The 19,015-nt window shown below is 44.8% G+C and overlaps 1 long non-coding RNA gene across 1 annotated transcript in view; it reads left to right on the top strand.

Moving 5' to 3' along the window:
* Positions 1 to 19,015, top strand: part of LOC144064906 (uncharacterized) — a 102,663-nt gene that overhangs the window by 3,385 nt on the left and 80,263 nt on the right. Inside the window, exon 4 of the long non-coding RNA XR_013296925.1 lies at positions 5,539 to 5,688. This is a non-coding gene — a long non-coding RNA (uncharacterized LOC144064906). The remainder of the gene's footprint in view (positions 1 to 5,538; positions 5,689 to 19,015) is intronic.

Below are 19,015 nucleotides of genomic sequence, written 5' to 3'. Positions count from 1 at the left end.
ACGTGTAATTTAAGAGCACGGGCACAAAGACCAAATGCCAAGCCCATAATGGAAGCTGGATGTCTTCTGATTCTAATGGGTCTCTCAGCTGCAAGCCAAGGGCCTGTAATTAAGATCACTAGGACACCGGAGAGGAGACAGACACACAAAGCGCCGAGACCCGGATCAAAAATAGAGAGGGGGGAAATTTAACGACTGGCACGAGAAAAAGTGTCGAAGTTGGACTTTTTCCAATGGAGGATATCTCCATCTGCTTTGTTTCGAAGATCATCCAGGAGACCGGATTAGAGTCAGACGTACAAAGCCTTGGGGAGATTGACAAAGATGACGCAACAAGCAAATAGGAGTGAAGAATGCGTGGCAAAAATCATCATTTTTGGCCATGTAAACCATGCGCATGGGTGGTGCCAGCCAGAAATTCCCCAAATTAAAACCAACTCTAAATATGGTTTTCTTAATGGCAGCAGTTTCCAATTTGCTTCTGCAAGCTCACCTTCTGCCGTAACGTAACCTTTAATTCAGATCATCAAGACATGATACAGGGCTAGAAGAAGGAAGATTAGCAAACAAAGCACGCTAGCTAAACACTCAAAGTTGGCCTTTTGTTCAAAGACGTTGTTTTTGGTACAGCGTGGACTGTGTGTTTGCAATGACGAGATCTGTCATTTTATAGAAGCTAGTTTGAATTGGGATGGTCTTTTTCTCTGAGCCCATATTTCTAATCACCACTGGCAGAGGAGAAAATATTGACAACTGGCAGGCAGAGAAGTGTAAACGTTGGCCTTTCTTCAACAAACTTTGGTGTGGCATTGACTGCGAGGAAGCGCCTGTTTTCGACATGGGGATCAATCCAATCACGCTCGTCTTACTGGGTTTCTTCCTTGGGCCCAGATCTGCAAAAGCTTGGCCTTATTTCAACGCACCCTGGCACGCGGACAGTGTTTGTGGCGGTCTGCGATTCGTTAGGCCCCCTCGCCGCCGAAAGTTGTCCCGGTTAACTTTCCAGGATGCACGCCTCTCTTTGATTGCTTATGGAGGGTGACGCTCAGCGGAGAGCAGCTTCACTTCAGAGAGAATTCCTATTAGCAAGCGGCGACTCCATCAGCATTCCTGTAGGGATATTTGATCAATCTGACTGATGAAAGGACTCGCGCGGGCCTTTATATCCGCACCGAGGACAGGAAGTGTCGTCCTCGCCGCCGCCGCCGCCGCCACCACCGCTCAGCTCCCCGGCGTTGTTTTGGTCCCGGGGACACACTCGAGCTGCTGGTGCTCCGGGTGGTTGTGTGTTCAGACCCTTTTCCGTTTAATTAGATTTGTTAAAACAATTTTTGGAGTGCTTTATTCGGTAAAAGCTCTCAGGGGTTAATATCCGCGGAACACTTCTCTGTTCGCCTTCTTTTCACCAATGGAGCATAAATTATTTAAATTATTCAGAATTGTGCGACCTTTTATCTCACCCCCTTTGAAGGCGGCAAATTAAAAATGCAAATGGGCTAACTAATTAATATGCAAATGCATTCATTCCCAGTTAACAATTAGCAATTAAACCTGCAGTGTCTAGAAAGAGCACTGGCAAAATTAGCAACTTCTTTTTTTTCCTGTTCGAAAAAATAGTCAGTCCCGCACAAGGGCACAAAACGAGATGATTGACGAGAAGACCACCTGCCTCGCCGTAAACAAAACGAATAGGTGCGAAAAAAATCAGAGTCGCGCCGTGTCACCCCCCTCCCAAAAAACAGCAAAGATGTCATCTTTTTTTCAATCAAATCTTTTTGGTCCTGCTTGCATGTTGCCTTTCATTACTCCATCAAGCCTAATTGAACGTTCAAAATTATTTGTAGCTGCCTACAAAACTCCTCTGTCCACAATTTTGACATGTTAGCATCACGCGAACGTCTATATTTTGCTTTGCGTCACCATTATCATTTTAAATGACACATCCGACAGAAATATCCATCAAAGACTACTTTCTCACGTTTACGTGCGACATACAACACTGCTAAAAATAATGTCAATTGCAAGAAACACATTTTCAAGATATAACAATGCACTTCCTTTACTCTAGTATCTAGTTGTGTCGTTTTTTTGCCGCTAAATCCGTAACGCCTCTGGACAGAAGTTTAAGACTATTCTGCCTAAAACACGCACATAGACTTTGATTTCACGGACGTAAAAGAACAGGACGCTATCGCCACGCACTTTTCCTAACCACCCCCCTCCCCACATCCAAAGCAATCTTACACTCCACGGTATCTTCCGCATTACACCTCACGATAGCGGACGCTCCACAGTCGACATCAATCATGCGCGGCGAGCCTCCACTCTCCGCATTTTAGCGCGCCCGATGCCGTGGCGCGATAGCGGGCGAGGTGCCGGGGGCCAGGAGGCATGAACCGCACCTCCTTAAAGGTTATCTGCCATACACAGACCCGGGGGCACCCGCCTCGCGCACCCCGACGCCATTCAGCCGAGGACGTACAAAGTGATGCGTGCACTGGGAGATCGGTGTCGGCGTGACAATAGAGGTCAGTCAGTCAGTCAATCATCAGGGGGAGACAGAAGGGGACAAGGATGATGTTCTTTTTTTTATTAACATGGCTCCTCATATACAAATCATAAATGTCAACGTTAGACTTGATCTCTAGTCTACAAAGAGCGTTGGAGCCTTAATAGGGGAAACCATTATACTATTAGAAGTCCGGTGTGTACAACATAGTCATAGTTATGGACTGAAACTGAAAATTTTAATTGTCATTTAACATTATTAGCATTTTAGCATTTCCATTCATTTGAGGAAAGGTAGGTCATAATCCGTTTTTATAAAAAAGTGTTTTCTTTTCTTTCCTCCAAGACTTTTTCTTGCCATGGTTTTTCTTTAGTGTGTGGCCTTAATACTCACTGGTACTCGTCAGGCAGCAGCTTGCGCCGGAGGGCTGAGCGGCGCCACCTTTGGCACGGTGATTACTGCGCCTTTAAACGCTAGCGTCTTTCATTAAGTCGCATTTAGTGCCCACTTCCCCCGACGCCCCCGGTGTTATATTGCCAAAGAAGCTTCATATTTTATTTATTGCACTTTAATATTGTTTTTGAATATTTGCGCTGCCTTTAGGCCTCTCGCGCCGTCACGTCGCCCTCTTTAATTTCTCCCTGGAATTGATTTCCTATGGCTGCGAGTGACGTTTGATTAAAAAAAAAAAAAAGGGTCTGGGCACGAAAATGTAAACGAAGCCGTTTGCGACAATATCTTTGGATTATGCTCGCATTTACCCCCATTTAATCGAATTGATTCTTGTTTACGTTGCACGCCCAGCGCTAGATTGGGCGGCGTTTAAGAAATTCACACCTCGCCCGCCCGCGCCCGCTTCCTCGTCCGGTTTAAATTTTTAATACGCTCGCACGCTAATGTACAGCGGCGTAATTAGCGCGGTGCACGGCAGAGGCTCGGCGAGCATCTCTTTATCCGCTCACTCGTGGAATAAATAGAGCTAAAACACAAGAAACGCGAGCAAAGAGTCTCTTTCAAGCAAATAGGCTGAGGGTGGGCTAGATAATTAATTCCGAGATTAATGTACTGTAGCAGTGGTGTGTTATTAAAACGCTATTTTTAAATTACAGCTCAGAAAGCACCCCCTTGGGATTAAGAGTGTTAGCCACTGATCTCTGCTTAAGTTATGGGAGGAAACGCAGGGGGTTGGAAGAGGGGGGCTACTTTATATACCCAGGTCGCTTCTTCTTACGGTGTCGACGCCGAGAATCTTTGCTGATTGCTCTCCTCGCCGCATCGCTTAAATCGCCTTTAGTCTCCTCATTAATGCACTTACAACTTTTTCCCGGATAGATGGAAGGAGACCGCAGTGGGATAACGTGGGGGTTGATGTTTGATGTCCCGATATTGGTCCGTGTTTCCTCTTAAAAGGAACTTCAGTGATGGAAGCGGCCGACACTTTGACCAGAAATGGCGGTTGACCAACTTTAATACATGGCGGTTTAAGGCGATAAACATTTCAGTCCCTTTTAAACTGGAAGGAAGGGCAGTAAATTATCATGATTCTGTGCTATTGACTGTTCAGGGTTTTGTGGTTGTGGTTTAGGTTCAAAGTTATGTTAGTAGTAGCCCAATTAGATGTCCAATCCATTAAGACCAGAGCGACTCATCTTTCACTGCTGCAGATGATGCGAGACCTTTGACATAAAATGGATTGCCAACGATTTAAAAGCCCACCACGTTTTGAGCGCCAACGAACACCTGTAACTGCTAGCAGATCAGTCCGGGGCCCGTGGCGGCAGAAAAGACCAGTCCATCCCGCTCACTGTAATTAGCACGGGCCCTGTTGATTCCCCGATAATGAGCGGCAGTTCATTAGCTCGACGCTAATTGCCGCCCTACCAACACCTACCACCCACGGCTGCACTCCCCAAAAACTTTTCTAATCTGTGAGATAAAAGCAAAGGCATGGCTAACCTGTTGGGAAATTGGAGCAAAAAGAGATTGAGAAAGGTTTTTGCATTCATCTGGACTTATTCTAGCATGCGCATGGAAGCCATCACGCAGGATGCAGTTCTGTCCGAGAACACAATGAAGAGAATGAGTACACTAATTGCTCGCCACTAATTGCTGATTCAGCTTGGACTCAACCCCACCTGCAACATACTCCGGTGTTACAACTGGCATATTCAAATCAAAGCTAAAATGTACCTGGAATGTAATAGCCTTTTTTGTGTGCAAGTTGAAATTCAATAAACGACAAATCAAATATGACATTCTTCACATTTCTTGATTGGGTAGTGTTCTAAGACATTGAGGTTGTTATTTAACAAAAATGAATTTAATGCAAACATTGACATATCTTGAACAGACAAGAAGGACCCCACCACCTAAGGCCGTTATTTCTCGCTTATTTTTGTTTGCACATCTGCGCTAATTGCTCATCAAAAGCTAATTGTTGTTGTTAATTTATGCTGTTTACAGCATTGTGCACCACTTTGTTAGGTACACCTGTTCAACGTAAATTTAGTGGGCGCCATCGACGGCGATAGATGCCCATTGCAATTTGACTGGTAGAAACTGTCAGCTAATGATCGTGGTGTCACGTGTTCCATTAAACATACTCCTTTAGGTGATATTTTTATTTTTTAAACTTGGGTTAGCAAAGAAAATGTAATGTGTAATATACTTTTAAACTAAACTGTTTCTGCGTATTTTTTGGACCATTTTTGTGCTTTTAACTAATGAACATTTCAGCTAAACAATGATTTGAGTGATATAGTTTTTTGTGCTTTCAACTAATGAACACTTCAGCTAAACTTAATGATTTGAGTGATATTATAGTTTTTTGTGCTTTTAACTAATGAACATTTCAGCTAAACATAATGATTTGAGTGATATTATAGTATGCTTGATCTGCTAAGTGTAAAGATAACTGATAACGCATTTTGGGAATTCTAGATGTACTAATACAATTGACCCCAAGGAAATTCATGGGGTTAGGTTTACACTTTGACATGGTTCAAATATTGTTTTTTCCCATTTTTCAGGAGATTCACTTGACAATAATAATGACACCAGTCTGTCCTTATCTACTGAGCATGACAATGAGAGTGTCAATAACGAGGTGATGTTGACAAAGCATCAAAAACCTCCGTCATGGAAACAAATCCAATCAGATGTAGACGCCTTCGATACCAGTAAGAGGAAATATTTACTATAACATACACTAGATTTTCAATATTGTAGAAGATCTGCTAATTCAGTCATTTTAGTGAACATTTCAGTGTAGCAATTTTACTAGCTAATTTGAGCTAAAATGCACAAAAAGTGGAAAGGCTACAGATTCTGTGGCTTTTATCAGAAGACGCTAAATTGAAGAAATGCTGATAGTCTGTTAGGTAAGGTAAGTGTTGTTATATCTGTTTGGATGAAAATTGTTAGTAAGGATCATACATTCAACACAACAACTCACAGGCATATTATTTTAAGAGGGTGACAATTTCAACCATTTGAGATTGTTTTCTTATCATCACAAGTAAAAGTGAAGAAATGCTGATGCCTCTTCAGCATTATGCTTAGTTAGTCTGTTAGTTTAGCTTTATTCTCGACAAGGTAAGTTTTTTGTTATATCTGTTTGGATGAAAATTGTTTGTAAAGATCACGGTAAGTTCATCTTCAATGTAAACAAGTACCTTGTACTCACGGTAAGTTCATCTTCAATGTAAACAAGTACCTTGTACTACTCGCAAGGGACTCCCTTTCTAACATCGACTCACTCGAATCTAAAAATCTTTTGCGCAGGTAAGTCTTGCATCTAGTTGTAGTTGTAGATGTAGTTTACAGTCACACAGTTCTCCCGATTCAATTTTTGCCGTTTTATCTCCCGTTGTAACTCCAATCAGACCTCTGCGAGCGCCAACATTTTATTTCTACTCAGTCATAGTTGCGCCTGTTTTTTCCCCGTTTAAGCCGATACTTAGCGATCTGGCAAATTGGCCACTTGAGCGCTTTGTAGCAAAAGTAGCGACTCAATCCTCGGACAGGCGTACGGGCTCGTCCACAAGTGCGGTGATAATACTAGCCGGGGTCGCGTGTTCCGACTTAACAAGTGTCCATTCGGAAGGCAATCTCACCTCGAGCGAGCGATCGGTGTCTGCTGAGAGTCTTTATCGGCGAGGCCGTGATGAATCCCCAGCAGACCGGCACTCCGCCGCATACGCCGAGTGAGCGCGCATTTAAATGAAACCTCTCCTGGCGTGCATATTGTATGACACGAGGACGTCTAAACTCTCTGCCTTGTCAAGCGCTACATCAAACACAATAACAACAGCAGCAAGCCGCCTCCTCCCCCTCGTTCTTTTCCCCCCTACTTTCTTTAATACTTTCCCTGACATTTCCCTTTCTTGGGCCTCATCTCCAAAGGCTGCTTTCATGTGCCTTTCACGGTGGACTCATATGCATTCTTTAAAGGCAACTTACCTGCGCGCCACGTCACGGCATGTTGCCGCAGTCAATCACTCCCCGCGGAGACGGCGAGAGTCCTTTTGTCGACTAGGGTTTTGAACCAGAAGGTGCGAGGCAGGAACCTGATGATCACAGCATCAAAGCTGCCAGTCAGCCTCCGGGCGGAGCTGCCTCCTATTGACTAGTTCGCTTACGGAAATGAGCGCAAGTATGATCGGGAAAGTGTAGTTAAGGCAATTCCCAGATTGAAGTAAAAGCACAATGTAGTCCATGATACCTCGTGTGGTTTTAAGTTGGAAACTTAGAGTAGTTCTGATTTTGTCTCCATGGTTCAAAATAGGAGCAGTGTTTTAATCTCAGTTGTAGTTTTCCAGTGTGGCGTTTGCATGTTGCATTGCTTATCTTCAGGTAGCAAAAATGTGTGTGGTTTCTTTAAAGGGTATAATTTTCCTTTTGGTTGGTTTATATCTGCCTAAATGTACCGTGCCTCCAGTCTATTGATAGACAGATTTAAATGACAATATCCAAGTGTCAGGATTCGGATATGTTGGGCGTTTTGTGTATACATTCCCTTAAAAACTAAAACCGTTGATATTTTAAGATTACGATCAGGCCTCTTCCAAATGTAGATTAAAATCTGCTCTGTAAAATTTACATGGGAAAAGTTTGAGTGGATGGTCCTCGATCATTTAGGAGTTTTTTCTTCCGAACCCTTTTAGATTTCAATACATAGATGGCAGTATTTGAGACATATGATCCTCCTCTGGAGGTTCTAATCAGACTATTGCATTCATCAATCAGCGCTGATGGTGGATCAGAGTCAAGCGTTGATGAAATTCTGAAAAGTACGCGCGATTGTACAAGTACTCAATGAGATGCTGAAGTCATGTGACAGATTTAAATGACAGGCCAGCAACCAAGTACAAATGAACAGTCAAGGGAATTCTTTGGCTTCGGCACCATTTGTCCCAGGAGAAGTACTCTAGCACCTCCTTGAAAGGGAGGCTTTTGACATAGCTTAATCATTTTCAGTATTATATGGGTCTAATTCTTCAGCGGTTGTTACTTTTAGAATACAACGTGGGTTGATAAAACTGCATAGCAAATAGCCCTTAGGGCAGACTATAGAAATATAGTATCCCGTGTCCATTTCCTCTCATCCTCACCATATTTAGATTAGTCTTGAGTAAACCACAAAGCCATTGTTCTGTTGTATTTTGAATGAAGTGTGAATGAAGTGAGAGTAAATAAGTAAGAACAAAAACACCAGCCATGGTTATTCATAATACCAACGATTTGTGTCGGTATTTTTGGCTCAGTAGTCGTTTTGGCATTTCTTGCATACATTTGCACATAAATGCGGTGCCTTGCTTGCCAAGGGAATGTTCTCCCATGTGATTGTCCAGGCGGGGCGCCGGAATGGCTGACACACAAAAATACGTTTTGTCTCCATGCTTTTGCCCTTTTTGACACAGTCAGCCTTGTTGTCGATGACTTGGGTTATCACGCACTTGTTTTGTAGTTGCCATGGTTTTCCGTCATATATTTGAGAAACATTAGAAAATGGAGAAGTTACGGTGGAACTAACATCATGTCTGGCTAACGTCCCGCGTTTCCCCTGTGTTTATATCCCCGTCTCGCCCACCTCGGTGGACATCTTTCATGTTCTGCACGTTTCCCACCCGCCACAGAGTTGGGTCGCCATTCGCGGGCAGGGCTGCGTGCGGCGCCGTGCCATATTTGCATAAATAAGCTCGGCGTCACAGCATGCCCACGCCGTTGCCCAGGTGCAGGCGCATTTGCATATAGAGCCGCGATAGGGCTCCCCCGGGTCCCCTCGCTGACTGCGACGCGGGCAGGGGGCCGGCGGCGCCGCAAATGAGATCTGAATTGGAACCTGGCCGCCCTCCATTTTATGCTCGCGCGCGGAGGTGCCGAATGACCGCGGAGAGAAATAAGAGATAACAAGGGAGCCAGAGAAAGATGGAGGCGGGAGACGAGTGACACGTGGCGTTTCTCCCCCTCCACGCTTGACTTGTAAAGCAGATTATTGACAGCAGAGGGGGATCAATCACTTGTTTACATTATGTAATGAATCCCACGATGGCTTTCAGTGACACCGCTGATATATTACCCCGCTCGCTATTGGATGCAAAGCAAAGCAATAGTGAGTGCAATACTTGTTGACTCCCTCTGATGGCCCCCATCATGCTTTTCCATTACCGCCGAGTCTCAGTGGCCTTTTGAATCGGCGCTATATGGCGAGGCAGGCCCACTCCTGATTAGTCACATGTCGCCCCTCCGACAATACTACCCGTGCCATCTGAGCAACATCCCGCCGTCTCTGCAACGATGAGAGGGAGCAGGGTTCTGACGGGCCGCCAGCCGGAGGAAGGAGCCTTGTGGGATCGCAAAGAAGCGAGAAGACTGGGTTTTGTTGGATTCTAGCTTCAGCCAGCTGGCTCGCCTTTTACTTCTCACTGCTGGAAATCAAACCTTAACTATACAGTTACATACGGTGCTTCAGGATGAACACGGCATATTTCAATAGGAAATGTTTCAACAGAGATTGGCCCAAGATCAGCAGGAAGAGACTCTGAAGTGCCCCAAATCAAAACTTAGTCACCAGAAGTTTGTGACCTGGAAATAGCCCAAAAGAAATGGCGAGTCATCCGTGAATGCCCCAAAATCAACAGGAAGTGCCCTCTAGAATTTTCAGACGAGCATGAAAACATTCCAAAGAGGATTTTCCAGTCTACTACAAAAATATACTTCAAGATGAGATGGATAAATATTCTTTAGCCATTTGATTTGGTAGAAACAGTCGTCACAATTCACTGCTTTGTGCTTTGAATCGACAAGATGGGATTTAAGTGACCAATCTTTGACCATTCAACAGACGGCATTGTTTTTTTTCATCATACGCTTGCTTTTACGAGGGGTATCGTCGCAAGAATCAAGTGTAGCTTCATACCGACGGTTTGACCTCAATTAACGTGGGACGACTGCATGAAAATGGAGCAGCGCACACTGAAGGCCAAACAAGAAGCGTTTGTCTCTCGTCAAGGGTGCCGAGAGCTCGCTAATTGCTTCTCCCCATGTTTTTTTTATTCCATTTGTAAAAATGCTGCGCTGCCACGACGACCCTTCTTATCCCCGTGTCATCAATCTTTATTCTGACGGTGCTGAATGCTCACCGGAGGCCAGAAGATCCTGACATCACCTTTTGGACTCTGGCCCAATTAGAACCAATGCAAGTCTGGGAATCAGTCATCGTAAATTAGCATAAAAAGAAGATTTTCGGAACTCTATTTGGTGGAAGCCCGGCTTATTAGTGGCAGAGAAGGATCAGTATCAGCTCCCCCAGTCAAAATGGATTGGATGTTTGGCCCGTTTAAATCTTTATTAGCGCCATTTTAGCAGCTCTTCAAGCCTGTGATGCAAACACGCTCACCCAGCGGGAGTATGACTATGACTGAGCTCCAAGGTGAAGGCTAATAGCAAACACAGGCAATCACAAATGAGCTTGTTGAACCCTCGTTAGCATTTCATGTCCTGCCAGTCGTTTTTATTTCAATCCGTGACAAGTGTGATCAATGCATTGATACATGCACACTATGTTTTGGCTTTTCCGCATGTTGCCCGCCTCCTGCCAAACAGGCTGCGGCCCGTAAGGACGCCAAAAGCCTGGCGTAACCTCAGCTTGTCGTCTGATTCGGGGACCCTTTTGCTTTTGGCGGTTTGTCTGTTTGGCTCTGCTTCTCAGATGGTCGCTTCTCAGCAATAATGACATTGGCACATCCAGTCAGACGGGCCTCCCAAACACTGAGGATGGCGCCCGCTGGCATCAGTTCGATTACTTCTTTGTCGTGCGTCCGTAGGAGTATAAACGGTTGTCTTTCGGGGTTAACATGACGAATGTTTGTGATATAGGAATAGGTTGTCTGACAACACCTTGATTTTGAATGCTCGACTTCAGCGTCAGCGCCAAGGCTAGTCTCTCCGCACCACCCCAGTAACAAATGAAATCTTTAATACGCAAAAGCGTTCGGCGGAATGGCCGTCCCTCGGCGTTCCTGCGACGGAGAGCAGACGGAACTCGGCGACCGGCGTCGGCGCTGGCTTCTCGGCGTTAATGACATTGGCGCGCGGAGTCGACGGCCTCCCAACACGAAGGCCTGCCGCCGTGTCTTCGGAGAGCTCCCATTTAGCCATTCTCTGTGATTCCCCTCTCAGGAAACAAGCAAATCATTTTCTCATAGACACGCTCATTAGCCACCCTCTCTCGCCCGCCCTCTTTCCTCCTTTTACACTGCCAGTTTCAACATTGGAATATTCCCCCGCGCTCCTCGGCAAACATCGGAGGTCTCGTCGTTTTCCAACCAAAGTCGCCGCCGCCCGTGCCAGCGACGCCCTCCGAGGAGAGCGGCGTGATGCCAACGCAATAATGCCAGAAGAAGAAAGGGAAAAATAATAGCTGGAATGCGGCGATACTTAACGGCGTGCTGTTTGGCTGGCGTTTCCCGGAAATCACAAACGTGTCTGATAGTCTGTCCAACATGTGGAGACCTGCTCGTTCATGCCAGAAGAAGTGAAAGTTGCTTTTTACGTTGTGATCAGTTGTGAATACAATGATGAATTTCTTTTAGCGTGATGAGGATTTATGTCTTTTTCAGACATGACACTCAGCCCTTTTCTGACCCGACAAAATTGCGACCGCTGACGTACATGATATCAAATATTACATTCATTTTTAAATGAAAAAATATAGAATTTTAATCTAGGACGACTGGCTCTGCATGCAAATTTTTCACCGCCATTGACCGGCAGTTTTTTCCTCCCAGTCGAAACGGATAGGACGCCCTGCGCCGTCAACCAATGCGTTGAAGGTCGGATCAGAGATTTAACACCCCGAACTCTAGAAGCGAGGCAGATGTGCTAACCGCAGGTCCACCGCGCCGCCCCGTCTTGATTGTATTCCCCTAATATGCTCGGTGCGCTAAATCTGCATTGAAATGCCAGAGAAAAGAGAGATCAATATAATAGCTTTGGCACCTGGCCCGAACGGTCCGCACAATAGGGCCGAGCCTTTTGGAAATCATCAGCGCGTAGCCCCGCGTGTTTGGGGGATAAAAATAATTCCTCGCCTCTTTGCCAAGCGAGCGCTAGGCACAATGCCCGCGTCTGAAGGGAAGGGTGCCACGCGGGCCTCGCAAATTGGCTCCGACAATCACCGAGCGAGCATCTTCTTTTCTTTATGTGTTTGAGCGCGTGTGCAGAAGGAGGCGGGGAGGCGCCTCGCGTTTTTGGGGGGGGGGGGGGGGGCGTATGGCGGGTGTCGTCGCGGGAGAAGGCGGCGGTGGGTACGAAAGGGGGTAAACAATCCCAATGATTTCCCAGCTCTGGCACAGTCCAGGATGTGGATGGCTGCACTGGAGAGGAATTGCGTTTATTTGGCACACCGCTTGTTTCTTTATTGGAGTGTGAGAGAAAGATGGTGGGGGGGAAAGACAAAAGAGGGGCGCCTCGGCCAAGAGGAGGGAGGCAAGCTTGTTGTCGGATGAGCGAAGATGCTCTGAAGAAATTACTTGAGGAGAGCCAAGACAGAAAAAAAAGGATCGTTATTTGCACACACAGTGGTGCACACTTATGTGATCCAAAAGTATTGAGACATGTATCTAAACTCATTGAACTGTTTTTTTTTCTTGGCTTGTTCAAAACGGAGAAAAATGATAACAAAATAGTAGTGTCATGTGGAGGATTATTATATTTCCCGTTGTAGAGTTGTGAGAGTGACAAGAAAAGTGATGTCAGACTGGAATTTGACATAAAACAACAGTTAAACAGTATATAAAACCTCATTCTTTTTACTGTTGCTTGTTAATTTGTCAACGAGTGTTTTACAGGTTTCCCGCGTTTTTTTTTTGCTGCCAGTCCTTTATCGTTTTTTTACAGTACAACCCTAAGCAATCCAAATCCTGCCCCTAAGGCTTATGGCTCTCTGAAAAATGCGAACCCTTAGCAGGGTCTTCTTTTGGGACCAATAACGTAACCTGGAACTACAATAAGATAACTACTTTTGGCTGAAACATTGCCGTGACCTTAGACTGCTCTTCTCATAAAATTACAACAGTCGTATGATTTCAGCAATCTTCCTACTTTAATTCTAGGAATTGATTGGCCAAGAGTTCACGTATGTTCATTGGTACTGAGTTCCTGGACAGAGATGGTGCTTTGACTGAAGGCACTCTTTTTGAAGGGAACTACACAGTCACCTCTAGAGCCAGCCCTAGTTGATGTGCCTTGCATTGGAGGAGGCGCTTAGTGTTGGAAGATTTTGTAAACTAATTTGCCATCTGCATATTTAACAGTATTGTTCCAGTTCAGGCGCTTGTGTTGGGTTCACTTTGCTTTGTGCTGGGAATCGCAGTGACATTAGATGTAGACTTTCATGTACTTCTTCACCCCGCGTCGGTTAGCCGCATACCTATGCACGTAAAAGCTGCCCCCCTGTCTTGACGCCCCCGCGTACAGGTATCCTCGCCGCCTTACAAACAAGGCCGCCACCGACAAAGCCTCAGCGGTAGCGGCAGATTAAAAATGACAATCAGTCGGTTGGGGGGGTGGGTTGAACGACGACGCCTCAATGGGGTGCGGGAGGCGCGGGGGTGCGCAGGTGCCTTTGTTAAGAGACACCCCCGCGCTCTAAAGGGCCTAATTATCTGCTGTTATTTTGGCACTTATCAGCCCGCCGAATAACTCCCCCTGCTCCGCTGGCGAACTCACACAGCGAAAAATTACTCACCGGCTCCCGGTGAGGTATTGTGCCGCGCCGCCGACAAGGTATGCATATTATGTGCTCGGCTGGAAATTTCATCGGTGTGTGTGTGTATGAAGAGTGATTAGGAAACAGGGAATTGTCACAGAAAAGATCCTTTTTTTTCCCTCCTTTTGTGTGACGTATCATTCAGCATTTTGAGACGACCCCCACACCACGCCACCTCGCCCCCCTAAAAATAGAGACGACGGCATGGTGCGGATCGGGTGCTAGGGGGCGCTGTTGCGTGTGCTTTGGAGGCACAGCCTCGCCAAGGCGTAATTGGACAGTTTTATGGGGGATATGAACTCTGAAGGGGAACTTAAGCCATCTAATCATTGGCATTCAGCGTATGCTATTCATATGCATAAACACAAATAAAAGACACAAAGAGGAGCGGCGCTTCTTCCCAAGGAAGTCGAGCCACCCAAAAAAGGGGGGAGCGCGTTCAGAATAGAAGTCAAGATTATGGGAAGTTAAAGACTTCAGGTAGAAACGAATGAATCCACATTTTGCGGCTAATCCATGGAGCAAAAAGCGCACACGGATTAACCGTGGCGCACCGGACATAAATTTGAAGTACACCTGCACTAAAATGGAAAATGCTGCATTTACAGAGATAATAATGCTCTTTTCTCTGAGGTATTCATTTAAGATTGTGTATTATGCAAGTATAGCTACATATGTGAAGACTTTATCAGGATTTTTTGGGATAGTGGCGAATTGCAGAATAATAAACAACAGAATTTTTAATGTTTATTTTACGGGCTTTGATTGACATATTCAAGTGTCCATCTAGCGTATTCTTTTTCCATTTGCGTCTGAATAGATAGTACAAGTGTACCTTGTAGTCAGAAGGAGATAAGTCAAATCATTAGGAAGGCTCTTTAATTTGTAGCCGATCTGATTAGATTGCAATAAAGTCGGTCAGTGCGTGACATTGACACATGTGCTCAAGCAGTCCCGCTTGTATTCACAACACGGCGTGGCATTTTTTTTATTTTTCTCAACATGTTTGCCCTCATAAATTTGTTTTGCGCGAAGTGTGTGTATGTGCGCTACTTCTCCAGCCTGTGCAAACCTCCTCCTCCTCCTCCTCTTGGCTGTTTCCGCTAATGTAAGCGTCCGCATATAATATGCAGATAATGTCGCGGCGCCGTATCTCGACCGTGTCGGCCCCACCGAGTTACACCGGATCACACGACGAGGGGACGGCGGCCGGGGAGTCGCGGGGGTGGGTACAAGCGTCCCCCTCTTGTAATTGAAAAAAAAAAACAGCTTTCTCGTGTGGGTCTATTCCGAAGGGATCCAGCCTTTAGATGGCGCCGCCACTCGTCACGAGGGCCACGGCCGAGCGTCAGCCACAGCGTGGGGTGCCGGAATGGGGACAGTCCCCAACGGTCCCGGGCCTCCCTCCCGCCTCTTCCTTTTTGGCGCTCTTTTCCCTCTCGTGTGCAAATGGCGCATCGCTCTCCTTCTTCTTGTGATCTTTGGCTCCTCTTCTTCTCCGTCGCTGTGATCTCCCGCTTCCTGTTTCCCTCCCACTCGCCCGCTTCCTCCTCTCTATCTTTGTGTCGGTTTGTCTCTCTCCCCATGGCCCGTCCTCGCTTCATCTTCCTCCGTGTGTTCGCTCGGCGTTGCCGCCGCCGCTATATTTTAAAAAAACTTTTTTTTGACTGTATGTGTGAGTGAAAGAGCTTGAGTTGAAGAAGAGGAAATGGCCCTGTTGAGGGTGTCGTAGCACTTGCGCTTTGTAAGGCAGAGTCATTTACATGTTTTTTAACTTTTTTTTTTTGCGGCGGACACGTCTCGTCCTCTTGCAATATTTCATCGGGATGCTTTTCATCCTGAGTTTTACCCAAAAAGTGAAACAAGTTTGTGTTGTGGACAGTTTTACACGACTTTGACCCTTTAGTGGTTTCATGCCGTTTGAGTAGTTAGCATGATTGTCGGAAGTTTGCATTTGCAAATCCAGATAACAAAAAAAACAGTTTGATTTTGATCTTGTGTAAAACAGGGTTCTAGATTTCGGCATTTGGTCCCGCTAACTGTTCAATAAAAGTATTTAAAATAGAAAAAATTTAAAGGGCGGGATGTAAAATGTTCTCCTATTCTGGAATGACACTCAGTGTTTTTACTCTGAAAGTAAGTTTAGCCAATAGTTTTTCTAAAGACAAAGGTTCTGATTTCCAGGAGGAAAACTTTATTTTGCTTTTGAAACCCAGAACATGTGCTTTTAAAAAAAAGAAAAAGAAATTAATATTTAACTCACTTGTTTTTGACTCTGTGTATGTTTGTGTTCCATATGACACAAGAAATAAAAGAACGCAGCCGTCCTGTTGTGGGTACCCGAGAACCTTGCGCATATAAAGCAGAATAGTTTACATCGTAACTTTTTGTGGACACTTCTTCTACTTCTCTCGTGGTAGCTTGTAATATTTTGCTGGGATGTTCCTGAAATTTTCACAGCAATGTAAAACAATTGTAGTGGCAGAGTAAGGCCGAACTTGCAGGTTCAAGCATGTCCGCTGATAACGGATAACTTTAATATTTAAATCTTTGGCTGCCATAGACAACAGACATGCAAACCATTTGCATATTCCGTTTCAATTTGGCATCTTGTACCTGTTAAGAATGATTGGAAAGAATTTTATTGGCACGCATGAAACTGTTGTCGTAAATTTCGGCCTGGAACACGAATTGAATTCATGGAATGGTCTTAAAAAGTTATTAAAATCAGTTATTGCAACACGTAGGATCTATGTATACATGGATGAAAGTTTTTTGCCTTAGCAATGGAAATCGGTCAGCAGTTGTGTGGTAGAGGTCAGGATGTACATCGGCTAGAAACTCCCCAAAATCCAATGTGTATATCCTGTTAGTTGAATAAACCTTCATGTTAGCGTTTCTCTCCCTCGGAATGAACTTGACAATTCACATTCCGTGCCTAACCCGGATATCTTGTCGATCATTTTCGACTTGGCGACATTTTCCTACCTGTTGAAAAACTCGACGTATATAAATCAGAGTGCTTGGAAGCGAAGGGGCGCCGGAATGGCCCCGTCGACATGCACGTACCCTGTCCTACAATGCCCTCCATCTTGGGGCCTTCATTATAGCTCAGCCCTCTTTTCCGCCTCCTTCCCGCCCCGCCCTTCCCCTCCCCGGCCGGGTGTGCCGTGAGAGCAGATCATTGTCATCTTTTCTCCTCCTATCTGCTTGCCGCTCGGGTGACACGCACATTATTTACTTTATGGCCGAGGACTCCATCGAAACCCCCGCCTTTGCACCCTCACCACCCTCCATCAGTCACACGCCACACAATGGCTTCCTGCTTATCTGCACGAGTGTCCCCTTTTTTTACGGCACTTCAGGGCGCCGTAACGCGCCGTAAATTTCTTCCCCTTTTTTTTCCCTCACTTGCTGCTTGCGTATTCCAGAGTCTTTTCGGATTGGCCCAGACTGCGAGAGTGCCGTTGGAAGAAAAAAAAATTACGACTGTTTTTTCCCACACACACATCCACACGTGTAGACGGTTGTAAACGCCTCCCCAAGTCGGATTCGGGATAAATAAGTCCATGATTATTTCTGTCGTACGAGTCGGAGAGTGATATTTTTGACCGTGTCCGGCGGCCCAATTACCTGGCGCCCTCTTTCGCCATAACACATGGTGCACGTTAACCCACCCCCCCCTCAATTATTCCCGCATAAGCAGATTGTGTGCAACATCAAACCAGCGACGGGGCTGACTGGTGTGCGGGCCGCCTCCAGCAGAGTGCTCTTTCTTTCCTATCATTTGATCTCATATTGTAATCCCAGGTGCTTTGAATAATTTATGGGATACAGCTTCTCGTTAAACAATAATTTATATGTGTCTATGAGAATTGATTCCACAGGAATGCACATCTAAATAATGAGAGAATCTGCTGCATTTCATCTATAAGAAGCCGCAGCGCTGGGGATAATAATAGCTAAACAAAGGCGGCTTTTTCTCTCCCCAACAACAACAACAACAACAACGGCGCGCCCGTAATAATCGTCATGATAGTAAAAATAAAAAGTGATATTTACGGAGGCTACTATTTAAATGAGTTGAGGCAAGTTTGTTATTCCACATTTGGTCGAGTGAGTCGCCCTCAATAGACGTCCCATCGTTTTGGTAATTGTTTCACGGCCATTGAAGCCAATAGAGTTAAAATATATAAAACAACGCAAAATATTTTCATTTGCTCAATAAACAAAGTCAAGCAAAGTTAATTGTGTTATAAAATAGGTTTAGTATTTAGTTGGAGATTTTGATTCTGTGACTTTTTTAAACCTAATAAAGTTCACTTCAAAAAATAGTTTATTTTTAGAACTATTTCTTTCCAAAAATTGCTGAGCGATATTTATGTATACAATATTTATAAATACAAAGCCTTGAGAATATTTCGTTGCATCATTTCTGTAAGTAATTATTGCTTACTTGGTGGGAGGCATATTAATTATCTATTGGGATACAAATATTGCGATTTACCACCATACTGCACATTATTTAATGTTAAGATTCTCATAAGAGTGGATGTAGAGCATTTTAGCTTTGGCAATTAATTCTTAATTCTAAGGTCAACAAGGCAGAAAGAAATTGTGTCCAATTTTGGCCTGTTTTTCCTTTTCCATTTTGGCGACAACCCACGTGAACTTTCTTAGTGTAGCGGCGACCTCGCGGTTCCATCTCTTCTACCTACTTTAGGGTCGGTTTTGATCATACCATCCATCCTCATGCATGATGAATTTATTGTTAATGCAAAAGGCTTGTAGCGCCCAGTGCTAATGCCCTGGGAGGAATGATGCAACTGATTCCTTCTGAGGCGGAACAATCCGGATGTTCATCAGTGTGTGTGTGTGTGTGTGTGTGTGCGTGTGTGTGTGTGTGTGAAGAAAAGCTGAAGCTTCAGAATTTTATATCAGCACGGATTGTCGCAAGCCCATGAAAAGCATGTAAGACCATTTTAAACACAATAGTTTGACTTTTTAACATAACTTGAGGATCAAATCTGCTGTTGAAGTGAAACCCCTCTCCCAAAATATGGATTTTTAACCCATTGTAGGGCAAGTTCTATTAAATTATCTTCATCTTTTTTTAATCAATCCTAAATGTCTAAATAATTTAAAAAAAAATCAAATAAAATGAAGAAAAAATGATATAAACTCTTATATTTATGTGATAGTGTTTTTTAGAGATTAGAATAGACACCCAATCT

The sequence above is a fragment of the Stigmatopora argus genome, chromosome 19 (assembly GCF_051989625.1).
Source record: "Stigmatopora argus isolate UIUO_Sarg chromosome 19, RoL_Sarg_1.0, whole genome shotgun sequence".
In the NCBI taxonomy this organism is placed as follows: Eukaryota; Metazoa; Chordata; class Actinopteri; order Syngnathiformes; family Syngnathidae; genus Stigmatopora; species Stigmatopora argus.
This window is presented reverse-complemented; position numbering and strand designations above follow the sequence as displayed.